Genomic DNA, 20,606 nt, shown 5'->3' with positions numbered 1-20,606 from the left:
ATTTACCTACTTATTATTTTCTTTCTTCCTTCTCTAGTTAGTAAGGGGAGTAGATATACTAGATTTCAGTATCTCTGAATTCTGAGTACTTGTCAAGAGAAACAAAGTGTCTGTTTCAAAACATTCAGAGACATTTTCTCAGTCTCCAGAAATGGAATCAGTAATCTATATTTGTCCTACCCTTTCTTTGTTCTAAGAATATTAAGCTCAACTGGGTGTTATACACAAACAATGAATCATGGAACACTACATCAAAAACTAATGATGTAATATATGGTGATTAACATAACATAATAAAATTAAATTAAAAAAAGAATATTAAGCTCAGTGAAAGCTCTTACTTTCTCATAGATGGGAATCAAGTTACATCTCATCATCCTTGCCTTGTGGTGGTCTGGAAATTGTCAAAATGCAAATATTTTACACTGGGTTGTGAAAGATTATCTTTTATAATGTCTGCTTCAATTTTAGAAAATGCATCTCCAGGAAGGTTTAATTTTAAAGGAATATTTTATTTCTCGGAAAAAAAACATAGGGACACAATTTGGAATGGGGAAGATTAGAAATGGGAAATAGGATATAGTTCTGAGTAGGAAATGTTCATAATGGCAGATTCACTGTAACTACATATGGCTGATAGATTTTTGGAAGCATTGAAGGTTTTCTGAATAATGATTATATTATATAAATGTTTTCAGTTGTTTGTTAGAAACCTCAGATTAGTGTCTGTTTTGATTGAATTTTGCTAAATAATAGTGAGGGATAGAATGAGTCCAAATTTTGGCTCACACAGAACAAAGAGAGCTGAATCAGCATGGAGAGAGAGTGATGATGTGGCCAATGGTGACTAAAGAGAAGCCAGGAATTCGCATCAACAGAAGAGGTAAAAAAAAAAAAAAAAAAAAAGATACACAATACGTGAAAACAATCCCTCAAAATGCTCAGAATTTTCGAGTCCTGGACTCACTGCATGCAAATAGGACAGGGAATTGAGTTATTTTATTTGGGTGTTAATGAAAACATCACATGAAATTTCCCCTGTTAAATGCACTATCTTTCACTATCTTACAACAACTCATTTCTTAACCACCTTTCCCCCTCTAATTGTTGAAGGCCTAGAAGTTTAACCTTTTCTTTATATGCCACTGTCTAGTTTTAGTAACTTATTTCTAACTAGGGCTAACACATTGTTATTTAATTACTTACCTGCCTTCAGTCTGTCTCCTCTCCACTATATTCTGCACGTTGCCAGAAGACACAATTCTGGTCTTTTTACTCCTGTGATTAAATGTTTTCAAATCTAAATGCCATTGCATGAGATGCAAGTTCTTTCACAATCTTATTGTAACAGACTGTTTAATGTTTTTCATAAACTCAACCCCCAATACACATACACATGGACACATACATTCATATATATACATATAAATGCATACCATTTGCTTCATCCATATTGACCTGATGTCATTTGTGAATATATATTTTTTTAAAGATTTTATTTCTTTATTAGAGAGAGAGAGAGAGCGTGCACACGTTTTCACACAAGAGTGGGGGAGGGGCAGAGGGAGAGGGAGAAGCAGACCCCCACTGAGCAGGGAGCCTGACGGGGGACTCAATCCCAGGACCCCGAGATCATGACCTGAGCGGAAAGCAGATGCTTAACCAACTGAGCCACCCAGGTGCCCCACGTTGTGAATATATTATTCCTCACTGTTCTCTCTCTGGCTTTGCACATAGCAACTTCTCTGTCAGAAGTATATCCTATTCTGATTTCTTCCTCTTGTCTGTTCTATCCAGTAAACCTAAGACTGAATAACATCTTTGCTTTAAAGACTTTCCACATCTTGGAGGCAGATTAAGCCAAATATTCATCTGTACTCTTCAGTTCTATACGTTATCATGTATTTCATGCTATTTTCATTATACCTGCCTTTTCCTCTAAGTGTTAGACTTCTTGGAAGGCAGAGGCCATGACTTACTAGTAGCCATACCATCATAGTCAAGTAAATAGTAGATTTCCAATAAATATCAGTTGCAAAAATAAGTAACTTATTAAGTGAATAAATTTATGTTTTTTAAAGATTTTTTTTATTTATTTGACAGAGAGAGAGATAGGGAAAGCAGGAACACAAGCAGGGGGGAGTAGGAGAGGGAGAAGCAGGCTTCCCGCTGAGCAGGGAGCCGGATGCAGGGCTCGAACCCAGGACCCTGGGATTATGACCTGAGCCGAAGGCAGACACTTAACGACTGAGCCACCCAGGCTCTCCGAGTGAATAAATTTATGGGTAAAACCATAACTTCTGTATAGTTTCACAATCAGAAAGACTTCTGTCGTCTATTCGTGTAAAGAAGACCTTAGTATGGTTCCTCTTTTATAAACTATAGAGGATTTCCCTACATGACATTATACTTGCCTGAATTCCCACATCTGAATGAAAGAATAAGCTGCTTGAATTTAAAACACCAAGATAATTAGCATTTTGTTTGCCCAGAGAGGAAATAAAGGTCCTAGTTCATTCACTGCAACACTGATTTGGCACTCTTCTTGTCTCAGGAGTTAATAACAGAAGGGCACAGATTATTAAACAAAGTGCTCTCTACCCTGTTTCTCCAATTCTTTAGCATTTATTTCCACATTAATTCTAAAATATGGTTTCTTTCTCAAAAATCCAATGAAGCTTCTGCCTTGATAAATTGTGTATGTCAGAATTCTTAATTGGAAAAAACCAGCACACTAGCTAGTTCAAAAAAAATGATTTTTAAAAGATATTAAATAGGGCGAGGAATCTCTAGGGAGATAGCAAGTTGGGCTTTGGAGCTCTTGGGGCTCCACAGCCAGATTCAGTGCCCAAATCTCAACAGAAGACTATTCTGTGAAGACTACAAAGACCCACACTGGGCATAGACACTGCCTCCAAATATTGGGGCTGGGCTTGACACCATTGCTTTATCATTCCTGTTTCTAAAGACCAAAGCCTGCCTTCTAACCTCACCACAAATGGATTCTGAGTACTACTCACCTCCTCACCTTGCTTACCTTCAAATTGAAGTGTTAAGGAGGCTAATCTGTATGCTGGAGCCTACGTCATGTGACTGACCCCTAGCTGCAGGCCAGGCTATGTATACTAATTTTCAACGGCTACTATAAAAGCAAAACAAAAAACAACTTTAATGCCTTAACAACCAAATTTATTGTTTTTTACTTATGGAGGTAAGAAGTCCAAAATGGGTCATATTTTTCTAAAATTAAGGTGTTTGTAGAGCCCCATTCCTTTTGTATGCTTTAAGAGAGAGTCTATTTCCTTGCCTTTTCCAGCTTATAGAGGCCACTTTCATTTTTTGACTTTTGGCCCTCTGTCTCCATATTCAGATCCTGCAGATTGGGCCTGAATCTTCCTAATACTGCCATCTCTCTGGTCCCTTTTCCAATTTCCTCCTCCAATTTTAAAAGGACCTGGTGATTATACTATGTCCACATGTATAATCCAGGCTAATATCAGTATTTTAAGGTCAGCGGGTTAGCAATTTGAACTCCATCTGCAACCTTAATTACCTTTTGTTGTGTAATCTAACATTTTCATAGTTTCTGGGGGTTTGAATTTTAACATCTTTGGCCAGCCATTATTCTGCTTACCACAGTTCACCCTTTTGATCACCAAAGATTCAATATCCTTCACACATAAAATATGCATTTGCTATATTCCAAGGCAATGGTGGGATAGACATGGAGTAACAGTTATCGACATTCTTTTTTGAAATGGGAGAAAATGAAAAGCAAATGGAATCACCAGTCCAAAACAATTTCAAAATCCAGTTGGGCAAATTCTGTTTAGTTTTGAAGCCTGGAGATAATCCTCTTTGATTCTTAACTCTGTCCTCTGAATCATTCTTCCTTTTTGAACAATGGTAGAATGTGCTTGCAGCTGAATAGTTTTATTTAGCCTGTTCCTTGCATGCAGAATTTTGGAAGTCCAACAACCTTCTTTTATTTTGCCTCTTTCAGCTCCCTTTAATGCAATCTAGCTGTGTTTCTTGTACAATATTCCTAAGAGCCTTGTGATTCTCTCTAGTATATTTCATTTATTACATACATATGTATGTATATATGTATGTATGTGTACATGTATGCATGAATATATACATGCTAATAAGCAAGAGGCTCCTCTAGAGGTCATTCCTAGATAATTAAATCTCTAATTTTGATTCTGCTATACTGACTGATGGGTTCTATGAGTCACATACTTAATCTTTTCAATGATTCAGCCATACATTCATTTTTTTTTTCCTCTTCCTGATAGTAAGTCTCTTAATTTTAGCAACCATTGTAATCAAGATAGGCTGAGAACCTACAAATCACAGTCCTGGCTCCCTTTTGTTTAAAAGTTCTTCAATTTATCCATTCATCTCAAATTTTATTATAAAAAGCAAGAAGAACCAGCTCATATCCCCAACACATTGTTTGGGAATTTCTTCAACTAAATACTCAGTTTCAACACTTATGAGTTCTGCTTTCCCCATAACTAAAGGCATAATTCTGCCAACCTTTCTGTCACTATATCAAAAGGAGCATTTTTCCTTCAGTTTCCAGTAACACATTCTTCATTTCTTTCTGTGCCCTGAAGAATACCACCTTTAACCTCCATAGTTCTACTAACAATCTGTTCACAGTTATATAGGTATTTGGCAAGGTGATTTAGACTTTATTTACCATGCTTTGACTTTCTCTGAGTACTAGTAGCAGAAACATTAAAATTGGTATTTCTACTAACAATCTCTTACAGGCAATTTAGACTCTTTTTTATTATGCTCTTCAAAATTCTACCAGCCTCTACTCATCTCAGTAGATGCAGAAAAAGCATTTGAGTAAATTCAACATCCTTTCATGATAAAAACTCAACAACCCGGCTACAGATAGAAGGAACCCTAACATAATAAAGGCCATATGTGACAAGTTCACACCTAACAACATGCTCAGTGGTATAAAGCTAGAAGCTTTTCCTGTAAGATCAGGAAGAAGGCAAGGATGTCCATTCTCACTACTTTTATTGAACTTATTGCTGAAAGTCCTAGCCAGAGAAAGTAGGTAAGAAAAAATAAAATGCACAAACCACAAAGGAAGAAATAAAATTGTTTCCATTTGCAGATGACATATTATGTATAGAAAACCCTAAAGACTCCAATAAATAAAAATAAAACTATTAAAACTAATACATGAATTCAGTAAAGTTGCAGGATACAAAATCAATACATAAAAATCAGTTGCATTTCTATACACTAATAATGAAAAGTCAGAAAAAGAAATTAAGAAAACAGTCTCATTTACAATAGCATCAAAAACAACAAAATACTTAGGAATAAATTTGACCAAGGAATAAATTTGACCAAGGAGGTGAACGATCTGTACACTGAAAACTATAATACTTGGATGAGAGAAGTTGAAGAAAACACAAATAAGTGGAAAGATATTCCATGCTTATGGATTGGAAGAATTAATATTGTTAAAAATGACAGTATTACCCAATGCCATCTACAGATTCAATATAATCCCTATCAAAAATTCCAATGGTGTTTTTCATAGAAGAAGAAAAAACAATACTAAAATTTTTATGGAGCCACCCAAGACCCTGAATGGCCAAAACAATCTTGGAGCTGGAGACTATAAAAGTTCGGATTTCAAACTATATTGCAAAGCTATAGTAATCAAAACAGTATAGTATAGCTATAAAAACAGACACATAGAACAATAAAACAGAATAGAGACTCAAGAAATAAACCCACTCGTATATGGTCAATTAATTTTCAACAAGGGAATCAAGAATATAAAAGGGGAAATATAAAATGAGAGAAATGAAGAGACATTCAATGAATGTTGTTAGGGAAACTGGATAGCCACATATAAAAGAATGAAACTGGACTCCTGTCTTACACCATATATAGAAATCCACTCAAAGTAGATCAAAGACTTGAACTTAAAATTTGAAACCATAAAACTTCCGACAGAAAATGTAGGGATTTTAAACATAAAGTACTTGATTTTTTAGATTTGAGACCAAAACCAAAGGCAACAAAAGCAAAAAATAAACAAATGGGAACCCTTGTGCACTATTGGTATGAATCTTAATTCGTGAAGCCACAATGGAAAACAGCATCCAGGCACCTCACTCTGGATATATATCCAAAGGAAATGAAAAACAGGATCTTGAAGAGATATCTGCATGTTTATGTTCTTTGTAGCATTATTGACAAAAGCCAAGGTTTGGAAACAACCTAAATGTTCATCAGGGAATGAATGGTAAAAGAAGATGTTATATATATATATAATATAATATAATATATATATATATATATTATATATATAATACACACATACATATATATGCATATATGTTACTTGGATTCTACTAGAATTACTCAAGTTTATGCACAATTATTAGGTAGGAAATATTTTTCAAAATGATCAGGGAATTTGTAAACTCACTGTTGCACTTTGTATTTATCAGGAGAAAGATTCTACATTCTTAAAGGATTTTTTCACCAACATTAGATTAAAAATTACTGTACACAAGAGACCCAAAAAGGATAACTTAGGTTTACATTGCTAAGAATGGCAGATCTAGAAACCTAAAGGCCACATACTTTAGAAACCAACTCTCAGGAACAATAGGCTTCTTTGAAACTACTTGTTAAATGAATTTATCCTCTCTTGGAGTGCTATTTGTGTGGAGGATAATTATTTCTAATTTTTTCATGATAGTGATAGGTGGGCAATGATCCTAAGAGGGATGCCTTTTTTTTCCTTAGGCAGCCCAATAAAAGTATCTGTTTCTTCTACAACTCTACTCTGATGTAAATTTCCAATCCCAGAGTGCTTTATGAGAGAATACTCTTCAATTGTTTTTTATGCCTGGGTGCCCTAAGATAGTCAATCTATGAGGAAACTTATACAACACTTTTCTTAAATGGGGACAGTATTGCTGCATAACAAAGTACCCCAAAGCTTAAAGAAGAATAGAGACATATTGCAAGGAATTGGCTTACAAGGTTGTGAGGGCTGGCAGAGAAAGCCTAAAATCTAAAGGATGCTACAGAGTACAGGTTAAACTCTAGAGTACAAGTTTAAGCAGCTGTTCACAGGGAGAATTTCCTTCTTCAACTAAGCCTCAGATCTGCTTCTAGAGCTTACGGATTGAATAAGGCCACACAAATTATCTAGGATCCTCTCTTACTTAAAGTCAACTAACTATGGAATTTAATTACGTCTACAAAATACCTTCACAGCAACACCTGGATTAGTGTTTAGGTAACTTGGGACGATAGCTTCCCTGAGTTGATACACCAAAAAGGCAAACACACTGGGCAAGTACGTTTTCTGATTTCTATCTTGGGTATCCAGGGCTCATAAGAAAAGATTCTCAAGCACAGGAAGTATGCACAAAAGGTGCCAGGTGGCTAGAACACATGACAAAGGGCCACTATACAAATTCACAATTCATATGATTTTCCCCCCCAGGTTTCTTTTGAAGCTGTCAATGACATTCTTCCCTCACTGGTGATACTTTTTTTTTTCTTTTTCACACCAATATTAACTTCATATTTCTTTTATTTTTCAATTTTACTTATTTCTCATGTTCTTTTCATTTTGTTACTCTTTAGTCTTAAACCCTTTCTCCTCCTCCTACCATTGTGTATTCAAAAATGATATCTCTCTATAAACATTTATTTCCTAGGATGGCATATTTCTTTTTCTTTTCTTTTTCTTTCTTTCTTTTTTTCTTTTCCTTTTTTTTTTAGCTGCCCTCTGCCACACATCAGGAGTCCCAAATTCCATTTTCATCGTGGACTGTAAAGAGTCCATGTGGTGTTGAATTTTATAACTTGAGAATCAATAGAGTCAAATATCGTACAAATCACCTCTGCATATCGTGATGGAAATGGTCACAGTAGATGACACACTAATAGCTAGGAGCCTGCCAACTAAAATTAGGTTTAACTTGAGAAGAAATAAGTGTGAGTCAAAGCAGAACAAAAAATATTTGATCTGATCTTATTCTTCAAGCATGTTCATCATTGAAAAAGTGCTTGGGACCAATGTAACACTTTATAAAATAATTACATCCTTCTTCAAAGATAAAATATTATTATTTGTGAACATTGTCAAAGTATATCTCTATTAGATACCTTCATACGTTTCTTTATAGTGCATAAATCAATCTACATCGAATAATTTTTTTGTTAAGCAGCTTATGTATGTTTAGCTTTGTTATTCACAAGGTCAAAGGTAATACGATTTCCTTTATGCTTTTTTCAAACTAAGGTATGTATAATTTTAATATCTATTCCAATGGTGAACTTTGGAGGAATAGATAAAAAATCACTATTCTCTGGAAAGGAAGAATGTAAAATGAATAAAAATTATTTAGATGAACTGCTTCTACTGTTGAATCTTAGGAGAATCTACCAGTGAATCTTAAATTGTATTTCATGAAGCTTGAGCTTCCTAACTTTGAGATAAATTGTATTCGGAGAATTTAAAGTATCTTTTCCAGATCTCCAAGCAGAATTCCAGTTCTGGTGTGAACATACAGGTAACATAGAATATTAAGAATAATAGCCTCAGCTAAAAACAAATTCCTAACCTACATTTTCAAGAAAACTAGGATCAGGAAAAAAAAATTCCACAGCCAACAAATTGTGTTCAAATGTTCCCAAAAGCAGAGGTTCACAGTAAGCCATGGGGTAGCTAAATCCATGGGAATGTGCCAGGAAGTAAGCAAGGATCTGTAGAGGAGGCCTAGGAATTGGAAACTCAGAAATTGCTAGAGATATGGTAATCCCTAACCCAATGAAACGCAAAACATTAAATCCCATATAATGTTTGCCTCCATTACTATGAGATTAATGCAGTGACTGAGATGAGATTACACAGTGACTCGGTGGGAGTTCCAGAGCCTGTGCCTTGCAATTCAAATCTAATCCTGTATATTTGGTTTCTGTAGTCATGTGATGGCAACACTCTAGTCTGGTTTAGGTATCAATGGAGAAAATTCCAGATCACTTAATATTCCAGAAATATTTCCAGTTAGTTGATATCCATTCTGTATATCCAAGCTGGGTTAAAACTGGGGAAGGGGAATACTGGGATTATGGCTACTCAACCCTCTACTTCCCACCTTGAGATGGGAATGACACCAGTGGCCCAATGGCTTCTCAGTCTGTCTGCCATATTTATCTTCCACTTTACCTGAGAGGAGATCAAATGTTAGTTTACCTCCATTTAAGAATAAGGTTTAACAGAGAACAGGAGCTACTTCTCATTGCGTTATATTATAATTTGCATTATCAGGGCATATTATTACAAGATTTTACCATATTGACTTCCAGAAAGAGAGGGTTCCGCCAGAATATAAGCATTGGAATTAGAACCAGTATTGAACATAGCAGAATCTCTAAAGAAACAGAGAGAGAAGACTTAGAAATTGGGGTGAGGATTACTTCCCAGAGATAGTGGTTTCAGCAAATAGAACTTCTATAAGTGAAGGTGTATCTTGTAAGGCAAAAGCTGTGAGATGTAGGAAAGCCAGGGATATTAGTACAAGATCTCTTTTAGGAGATTTCTGAGAGCCAGAGATGCTATATAAATTTTTTAAGTCCTTTGCAGAAACAAAAAGGAAATCTTTAACTCAGGAAGCATGGACAGCTATTCTGGATCAATCCTATTATTGCTGCCCAAGAATCAATTTACTAATAGTCCATTCAGATTCAATGACTGCAAATTTGACTAGCAATAAAAGAACAAATCCCACCTCTAAATATCAATGCCTTAAGAAAAAGGATGAACAGGTTTAACTGTTGTGTCACATTATCGGTGAAAAGTATAGGGTACTATTACAACATCAACTAAAAATATGTTTAAGAAAGTATTTACTGTTTTAAAGAAAGAAGTAAGAAAACAGAAAGTGCCGAAGTATAGGAACACAGAGAAGAGGTGGTCTATAAGACCAGCGTGTGAAATTTGAGCTATCAAAAACCTGAGAAAGAAATGAAAGAAAAAGACTTAACTGTATCATAAATGAAGAAAAAACTACATCAAAAATATATTGATACAAACTATAACTGAATCAAAGGCTTGATGTCCAAGTGATGTTCTAGATGTACTAGAAGAAAACACGAATAAACTCCTGTATAACCTTAGAGTAGGAAGGCCTTCCCAGCTGTGATTTACAGTCCAGAAGTCATAAAAGAATAGATTAATAAATCAAAAACATCTGCAAAAATACTCCAAGCAAAAGCAAAACACAAATGAGCAGTTATGGCACAAGTGCCGTATGAGGGGATGACCCCGCCTTCAGATGCTTGAAGAGAAGAAAAAGGGGTACCTCAGAGCTGCTGCTGCCGTTCTAAGAAAGGGAGGAACAGAGCAGACTTGAGTGGTTCTCTGGGGAGGAGGCAGAAGGTGGTGTGTGGCTTGAGAGCTCCTGACGGAGAGGAGGGAGGCTGAATGTTCATCATGGACTTGGAGGAAGCCCATGGCAAAGGCACCAGCAAGATATGGTTCATCGTTTCTCACAATCCCAGAAGCAAAACATTAGTAGATCAGTTCAGAACTGCACTTACATAAAAAGACTAAACCTTCAGTGCTGTGAGCTATGTTTCAGGCCCAACACAGATTCAAATTCTATAACAAAGAGTGTCCAAATTCCTATCTTCCAAAAGATATTAATATGTAAAAGGATTCTAAACAATAGAGTAGAAAGAGCTCAACAACTCTGTAAAAGGGGGCTAAAGATATACATAAAGAGTTCAGGGATAAAAGACATGTAAGTGGGTACATGAAAAGATGCTCAATCTGGCTTCTAATCAGAAAATGAAAAAAATGGGAGTATTTTTTTTTACTTATTAGATTTATACAAATCTAAATATGTGACACTATGTCCTTGAGAGGGGCTTAAGAAAATAATTTTTTTCATTCACCACTAATAAAGATGCAAAATACTACCACAGTGGAGAGAAATATGGCAGTATCTTGCAAATTTACCATCTGACCTAGCAACCCCACTTCTAAGAATCTACACCAAACACATTGTGCAAAATGAAGGCACAAGGCTATTCACTGCAATAATACCTGTGATAGCAATGGATGTGAAGGGATTCAAGTTTCCATCAATGGGCTTCTGATGGGTTAAATTATAGTGCATCCACAAAATGGAGTAACCTTTTCTTGTCTCAGAAGTCAAATTTACAAAAATGAACTTGGCAAGGCAGGGCTTGAGGAGCTGTGACCTCTATAATGATTATTTATGAATGAGAGAGACCTGTCTAAGCAACCATTTTTTTCTTTTCTTTATATGTATTTATATTTTCTTTATATATACTTTTTATTTATATACACATATATGATTATAATTAGACACTGACATCTTAAACTTCTCCAAACTGAAATAGGCATTAAATCCAGAGATTGGTTTCATAAGTGATTTTTGGAGGTTGCTTTTGGATTTTGGTAAAAAGATGTATCTACAAATTAATAATATTTATATAATTTAGGAATTAAACAACGTAGCAGCATTGAGAATACTGTGAGTTGGGAAATCACTTTTTACAGAAAGCTAAAGAAAAGCCAGGACCTTTCTTTATTCTTCCTAGTCAGCCTGTGGAAGATGTCTGATTCAATCCTACACTTTAAACTCCGAGGCAATTACCTTTTGATTACATACAAAAGGATACCTGTTTTTTGACAAAATATTAACCATAAATAAATCTAAATCATTTCTCTAAGCATTTTACTTAAGATAACTACATACTAACTTCTGTTCACACAAAATAACAGAAAAATACTAGCAAAGATATATGTTATTAATAAATCTCCATAGATCCTTTCATGGATATAAATTCAGTCACTTAATATGTTTTAAGTTAAAATGGTTTAATGTACATGTCATTGGACAGCCACATGCAGAAGAGTGAAACTGGACCATTCTCTTACACCATACACAAAGATAAACTCAATATGGATGAAAGACCTAAATATGAGACAAGAATCCACCAAAATCCTAGAGGAAAACACAGGCAGCAACCTCTTCGACTTCGGCCACAGCAACTTCTTGCTAGACACATCTCCAAAGGCAAGGGAAACAAAGGCAAAAATGAACTATTGGGAATTCATCAATATAAAAAGCTTTTGCACAGCAAAGGAAACAGTCAACAAAACCAAAAGACAACCGACAGAATGGGAGAAGATATTTGCAAATGACATATCAGATAAAGGGTTAGTATCCAAAATCTATAAAGAACTTACCCAACTCAACACCCAAAGAACAAATAATCCAATTAAGAAATGGGCAGAAGACATGAACAGACATTTCTCCAAAGAAGACATCCATGGGGCGCCTGGGTGGCTCAGTCCTTAGGCGTCTGCCTTTGGCTCAGGTCATGATCCCAGGGTCCTGGGATTGAGCCCTGCATTGGGCTCCCCACTCTCCGGGAGGCCTGCTTCTCCCTCTCCCACTCCCCCCCCTGCTTGTGTTCCCTCTCTTGCTGTGTCTCTCTCTGTCAAATAAATAAAGTCTTTAAAAAAAAAAAAGAAGAAGACATCCAAATGGCCAACAGACACATGAAAAACTGTACAACATCACTCTTCATCAGGGAAATACAAATCAAAACCTCAATGAGATACCACCTCACACCAGTCAGAATGGCTAAAATTAACAAGTCAGGAAATGACATGTTGGCGAGGATGTGGAGAAAGGGGAACCCTCCTACACTGTTGGTGGGAATGCATGCTGGTGCAGCCACTCTGGAAAAGAGTATGGAGGTTCCTGAAAAAGTTGAAAATAAAGCTACCCTATGACCCAACAATTGCACTACTGGGTATTTACCCCAAATATACAAATGTAGTGATCAGAAGGGGCACCTGCACCCCAAAGTTTATAGCAGCAATGTCCACAATAGCCAAACTATGGAAAGAGCCCAGATGTCCATCAACAGATGAATGGATAAAGAAGATGTGGTATATATATACACACACACACAATGGAATATTATGCAGCCATTGAAAAAATAAAATCTTGCCATTTGCAACAACATGGATGGAACTAGAGGGTATTATGCTAAGCAAAATAAGTCAATCAGAGAAAGACAATGATCATACGATCTCACTGATATGTGGAATTTAAGAAACAATGCAGAGGATCATAGGGGAAGAGAGGAAAAAAATGAAACAAGACAAAATCAGAGAGGGAGACAAACCATAAGAGACTCTTAATCATAGGAAACAAACTGAGGGTTGCTGCAGGGGAGGGGTTGGAGGGATGTGGTAACTGGGTGATGGACATTGGGGAGGGTATGTGTATTTTTTAAGACTGATGAATCACAGACCTGTACCCTGAAACAAATCATACATTATATGTTAGTTAATTGATTTTAAATTAAAAAAAAATTAATAAATAAAAAATTTTAAAATGTAATGTACATGTCATAATATATCTATGGTAGATTATTATTCATGATTCACATTCTCCTTCCTTGTAATGAGAGATGAGATGATACACAACTCCTGGAGCAGGTGATTTGCAATGCCTTCTGGAGATAGCATATAATTCCCAATTCTACCAACTTTAGACTGACCATGTGACTAGTTTTGGACAATGTGAGCAAACATGGTTATACAACATCCACAGACACTGTTAAGTATTATATGTTTATACCAGCTCTTATCTTCCACTTTCCTGCAGAATATTCATGTACTCTACAGGTGTTACTCCTTTTCCTGTGTTCTGGAATAAAGAGACATGCCGGTCATACCCCAAATGGAGCAAAACTGCAGCCTGAAACAATCTTAGCCTGAAGCCCAGCAACTGCAGCCAACCCACAACTATATACTGTGTGAGTGGTAAGTACAAACTAATTTTAAGCCATTATAATTCGGATGATTCTTCACCATTATAGCAAAGCTTAGTAATATTATAATTGTATTCCATTACAGAACCCCATTAAATACTCCTTACCATTTTTTTAAGATTTTATTTATTTATATGAAAGAGAGAAAGAGAGAAGGAGGGCGGGGCAGGGGAGGGACAGGCGGAGGGGCAGGGAGGGAGAGGGAGAAGTAGACTCTCTGCTGAGCTGAGCAGGGAGCCAGTTGGGGGCTAGATCCCAGGACCCTGAGATCATGCATGACCTGAGCCAAAGTCAGACACTTAACGGACTGAGCCACCCAGACACCCGAACTCTTTATGATTTTTTTAAATGATTTTGTTTGAGTCTCATTTTCTCATAATAATGAGCATATACATATCTAATGCATAATCTTGTCCATTTTTCTTAAATTTTAAATACACATTCCATACATTCAGTATGTATATATTGGTTAATTTCTGATATGTTATCACTGCATTTTTTGCTTAAAGTTTTCCACTTTTTTTCAATTCTATTGTTTGCAAAATAAAAGTTTGTATACTGGAAAAAAAATATGATGGTTGTATTAAATAATGAATAAAATTTCAACTACCTAACAAATTCAATTAAATATACCTAACCACCATGCAAGTCTCGAGCTGACAAAATGTATTAACATTTCTAAAGAAACAGGGGTGCCTGGGTGGCTCAGTCGTTAAGCGTCTGCCTTCGGCTCAGGTCATGATCCCGGAGTCCTGGGATCGAGCCCCGCATCGGGCTCCCTGCTCAGCGGGAAGCCTGCTTCTCCCTCTCTCACTCCCCCTGCTTGTGTTCCTTCTCTCACTGTGTCTCTCTCTATCAAATAAATAAAATCTTAAAAAAAAAAAAAAAACATTTCTAAAGAAACAAAGTCATACAAAAGAATTGGAATCCCATGTAGGGAGGGCTACCTAGGGGAAGAGAATTTACTGTATCTGCAGACATGTGTATTCTGGCCCCTATGTCAGTTACTGACTTTTTTGTTTTTTAAAAAACAAAATAAAATTGAATTTGGTTAATGTGATTTTTTTTCTCTTAAACTTAGAATGATTGATTATCAGTGATTAATTTTGAGCCCAGTAAATTCACTAATGCAGTTATTCCAGGTGTTATTTAAGGAGCATGGGATAGATGTATGAAAAAAAAAAAAACACAAAAATCTCTGCCCTCATGGAACACAAAAATTCACCAAGATAATGCTATATTCTGATTTTACTTGAAGTAGCCTATTGGCCTTCTGTTTTTGGCTTATCTCTACAATTTCCATCTGCTACAATTCCCATGTGTTTTGTCAGCTGAAAGATGCATTTAATCATCCAACTCATATCATGCTGGGAAGCCTGCTGGAAAGAATCAATGAATATGCATTTTCCTGTAATTCTAAATTTTGTCTAGTAGTAGTCATACTTTATTCCTTCCTCAGTGGTCTTGAATTCAGATGGCACCCAGTCAGTTGAAGATTATCTTAAAACTGTGTTCTCTACATTGGACAAGTTAGTTCATTTTCTACATTATTTACTCCCAGATTTGGTTCTTCCTATTTTTGCTCAACATAAAAAAAAGGATAGCATACGTGTCCACATAAACTTGATAATCTGCAGTTTGGATTTTCTCCTTAATTCCCTCCAGGATGCTTAGAAAAACCCAACATGAAAATAGTCATCACTCTACAAATATTTATTGAACATCCATTGTAGGTATATGCTATGTATATCCTATCAAGTTATGCAGAAGCCATTGAAGACACTGATGACAAAAATATCCGTTGAGAAACAAAATGGGCTGGACGACAATGAAGATGGAGAGAAAAAGTTTTGGGAATTTAATGGACCTATCTGGAATCCTGGTTCTGACATTTAAATATCTTTGCAAATTTGCAAGGCATACCAGCTTTCCAAGTTTTGATTTCCTTATTCAAAGAATGAGATGCCATTGCCTATGATCATTAAGAATTAGGATTTTAAAATGTATCTAAAATCTTGGTAATAGCTTCTCGGCCTTTTGGCTAGGATCAAGTGTAGTATCTGTTCTTATCAGTTTAAAATCTTGGTAAAAAATAGCAGTTTGATAATTTTAAAATGCACTTACTACTGGAATAAAATACACCCTGCTTCTTTGCTATAGATTTACAAAGCTGTGTGTGTGTGTGTGTTAAGTGTATATACAAAAGATATTTAAATAACAAAACAAGGAAAGAAAAGAGACTTGATTAAATACCGTAAAAGTTCAGGACAAATCTAAAATGACATAGAGTGAGGTAGTTAGTGGAAAATTCCCAGAAGAAGTACAGTTTTAGAATATGGGAAGACGTCTTTTAGATGAAATTATGTGCATGAGTAACTATCGGTTCTAATTTTAATAAGATGGCCATTTTATAGCACTATGCATTAGTAGATAATGTGGAAAATAATACAGGGGTTCCTTTCTTAATGGTCTTAAATAATAAGTTAAAGATTCCTTGTTCTGATCTGATGGCATTGAGGGGCAACTACTGATTTTTTTAAGTTAGGAAGGACATGATAGAATGGTGATTTTAGAACAAAATATACACCTACATCTTTGCCCAGTAGGTGATTCCTATAAGCAGAAAGATTTACCTTGCTACTTTTGGATGTCTCTCACCATCATTAGAGGTCATGCCAATAGGCGAATATAATTCATCTGATAAACACTTGAAGGAAAAATATGAGGCAGGGTATGATAAAAGACAAGTTCCTCAGTAATATCTTGTATTATAAAGTGATTAAATATCCCTATCAAATCAAATATGCTTCTTTTCTCCTTGAAACAGCATTGTGAATCTAGTAAGAAAATTCCTTTGATTTTGTATGCTTTAGGGCAACCAAGACACATGATTAGGTATGGCCCAGTCTTAATGCATTTTATCCTGGGAAGAATAGGGGTGTGAACCTAGATCTCCTGCTGCAGAAGGTTAAAGGCTCTTCTCTGCAGGTGGAAATTAAATGTATTGCTCCTAAAGAAGAGGCTCCTGAGAGAGTGTTGGAAATTCTGGCAACAGAACTCAATTCCCATATCCCATTTTCACTTTACAGGGAGGCAGATTCCCTTGGGCCAAGGACAGCATATTGTTCACACTTTAAAGCTTCCCTTACCATGATTGTAACAGCAAAATATCTTGTGACTGAGCTATGCATCTAAAAGAGTAATGTTTTAAATAAAAAAAATTTTTTTTTACATATTATTTTTCAGTTACACTAGCTCTTTTTCCAAAAAAACCCAGGGATTATACTGTCAACACGGTCCAGGAAATAATAATTGTTCTGGTACTTCTGAAAAGACATTTTTTTTTTTCTTAAACATCACTGCCATCTCCAAACAAGTTGTAGAGAAAAAAAAACAAAAACAAAATCTTAAAACCTTTTCATGTTACCTTCAATTTGTTACGGAGCAAGAAATATTTTTAGGTATTATTTGTTCATTCTTCCCAAATTATAAATTCACCAAAAACATATAATTTGTTGTAGTCCTATCATTTTAATATTTTTGGGAGAAATTCAATTAAACATTTGGTAAGTTTTTCTTTTCCTTTTTTATTGAAATATAATCAACATACAATATCTTACTAGTTTCGAGTGTACATCATTGTGATTCAGTATTTTTACACATCACACATTTTTCACAGAACCAGAACAAAGAATCCTAAGATCTGTATGGAACCACAAAAGACCCAAAATAGCAAAAGCAATCTCGAAAAAGAAAAACACAGCTGGAAGTGTCACAATCCTGATTTCACATTATACTACAAAGTTATAGTAATCAAAACAGTATGGTATTGTAAATTTTCTTTTGATGACTTGCTAATTTTCCTCCTTTTAATAACTTAAAAGAAAGTAAATTGATTGACTTATTTCGCTCAGCATAACACCCTCCAGGTCCATCCACATCGTTGCAAATGGCAAGATCTCATTCCTTTTGATGGCTGCATAATATTCCATTGTATATATATACCACATCTTCATTATCCATTCATCTGTCGATGGACATCTTGGCTCTTTCCACAGTTTGGCTATTAGAGAAAGACATGTCTCATCTGACCTCACTGATATGAGGAATTCTTAATCTCAGGAAACAAACTGAGGATTGCTGGAGTGGTGGGGGGTGGGAGGGATGGGGTGGCTGGGTGATAGACACTGGGGAGGGTATGTGCTATGGTGAGCGCTGTGAATTGTGCAAGACTGTTGAATCACAGATCTGTACCTCTGAAACAAATAATACATTATATGTTAAGAAAAAAAAAAAAGAAGAAGATAGCAGGAGGGGAAGAATGAAGGGGGGTGAAATAGGAGGGGGAGATGAACCAGGAGAGACGAAGGACTCCGAAAAACAAACTGAGGGTTCTAGAGGGGAGGAGGGTGGGAGGATGGGTTAGCCTGGTGATGAGTATTAAAGAGGGCACGTTCTGCATGGAGCACTGGGTGTTTTGCACAAACAATGAATCATGGAACACTACATCAAAAACTAATGATGTAATGTATGGTGATTAACATAACAATAAAAAATTTTTTAAAAAGAAAGTAAATTGAGAATGTTAAAAATGAATTTAGGAAGATATCTTTGATTAGCATAGAGAAGGATATGAAATATTTTCACTGGCTCTGTAATAATAAGTCATTGGATTAATTTTTAAAAATCATTATTTTCCTTTAAAATCATCAACAACCCCAGATGCAAGGAAATATAAGAGAAATAAACACCAGTTGATGAACACTTCATAGATTAAGCAAGAGATGGGATGCTCCATTCTTAAAGCCAGTAGCAAAATTTGGGATGTGGCCTACCAATGAGCAAGCCTAGCACCAAAAAAAGGACAGTGTATGCTCAGAGGACATAAACCAGCCAAACTTTTGATAATTGAATGGGCTGACATGTCATATTAGATTCTGGAGAGCCCCAGTGAATACATTATACTCTTGATATAGAGCAGTTCTCCCTAACAACTGTTGAGTAAGGAGAAGTAAGGAACTCAACTGAAAAGCAGATTTCCCCTGTTTTGTATTGTATTCTGCTGTGTAAGGAGATTATATACATATAGAACACATGCCAGACATCTATATTTTTTCAGGTCTGTGTTTCAAGATAGTATTGTTGTGTTACAATGTCGGAATTTGTTCTAGATTTTTAATTCTCTAGGTATTTGCATAAAGATGAGTTTTAAAAATTTATTTATTTATTTTTAATCTGAAAGTTTATATCTCTTAATGCCCTTCTCCTATTTTGCCCATCCCCCCACCCACCTCCATTTCTTCTGTTTGTTTGTTCATTTGTTTTGTTTTTCAGATTCCACACATAAGTGAAATCATATGGTATTTGTGATTTCTCTGACTTATTTTACTTAGCATGATACCCTCTAGTTCATTGAAAAGAGACTTGATTAAATACCGTTGTATTTACATCCATGTTGTCACAAATGGTAAGATTCCGTTCTTTTTTTATGGTTGAGTAATATTCCATCATATAATTGCACACACACTACATCTTCTCTATCCTTTTTTGTTTTTTTAATGTTTCAGTGGATTCACTAGAGGACATCTATGTCTAGAGTTGTTATTTTGGAACAATTAAAGATTCTAATTGCTTCAGTAGATTTGGGATTGTTAGTATTTTTCATTTGATAGTTTTGGTTTAGTCTTTTATAAAATAATTCATAGGAAACCATCAACAAACCATTAACAAAATGAAAAGGCAACCTACAAAATATATACAATATATGCAAATATTGGCTCATTATGTTGTAACCTAATATAATGAAAATAATGTAATATTACATATCACTTATATCTGAAAATAATTAAAAAGTAAATATTGATAGAGTTGAATATATTATGTTTAAACTTTATTAGACAAAACAAACAATAAGCAAAGAAAAATAATATACTTGAAAAATACTCACAATATGGATTAACACTCATGATATATACAGTAAAAAAAACTATTATAATTGCACATGTCAAGAGATGAAAGTGGCTTAACCTTGAATGCTTGTGTTGAAGGCAGTTAAAGCGATCACATTTTGGACACCCTGCCTTCCTTGCCTTTAGACTATGTAGTTAACATCATTTTTCCCATAATATCTCATGAAAAATTATGACTTTTTCAGGTAATAGCACCAGAGATGCTATTTTGACTTGTCCCTCAAAAATACACTAATAATACATTCTTTTTGGTCTATGTTCGTAGCAGAGGATATTAAAAATCTTTATACTAATTCAAGAGAAAATTCACTTTAAATTCACTTTTTTTTCCTGCTCTAGCTTTCCAATATCAATAAACTCACTATCAGGAAAGGGACTTCTCAGTGAATAACACTGACATATTTTCATCATGGTTACCAGTTGAGAAAGTGTATCCCATGCATCTTACTTACATCTAAAAATGCTGCAAGGCAGACAGGCTAAATATTTTTATCACCATGAAGCTAATGGGGAAAGTGACAGCAAGACATATTATTTACAGGCCATTTATTTTCTAAGCATAGCTGTAAGTAATAGCGAGAGTTATGATTTCAAAACAAAAACAAAAATACATAGTCCCTGTTTTCCAGGGAGATCATTGCAAATACCATCAATAGGAATATAAATGCATCTCAGAAGTCTGGGATAACTCAGAAAGGCTCCTTAGAGGATCAGTTAAATCGTAAATTGATCTAGGCCAAA

General features: G+C 35.3%; 1 pseudogene; it reads left to right on the top strand.

Annotated features, from left to right (window-relative positions):
- Positions 1-15,917: 15,917 nt before the first annotated feature.
- On the top strand, positions 15,918-16,021 carry LOC123324517 (annotated as a pseudogene).
- The last annotated feature ends 4,585 nt before the right edge of the window (positions 16,022-20,606 follow it).

Source organism: Neomonachus schauinslandi, chromosome 3 (genome assembly GCF_002201575.2).
Source record: "Neomonachus schauinslandi chromosome 3, ASM220157v2, whole genome shotgun sequence".
Classification (NCBI taxonomy): domain Eukaryota; kingdom Metazoa; phylum Chordata; class Mammalia; order Carnivora; family Phocidae; genus Neomonachus; species Neomonachus schauinslandi.
This window is presented reverse-complemented; position numbering and strand designations above follow the sequence as displayed.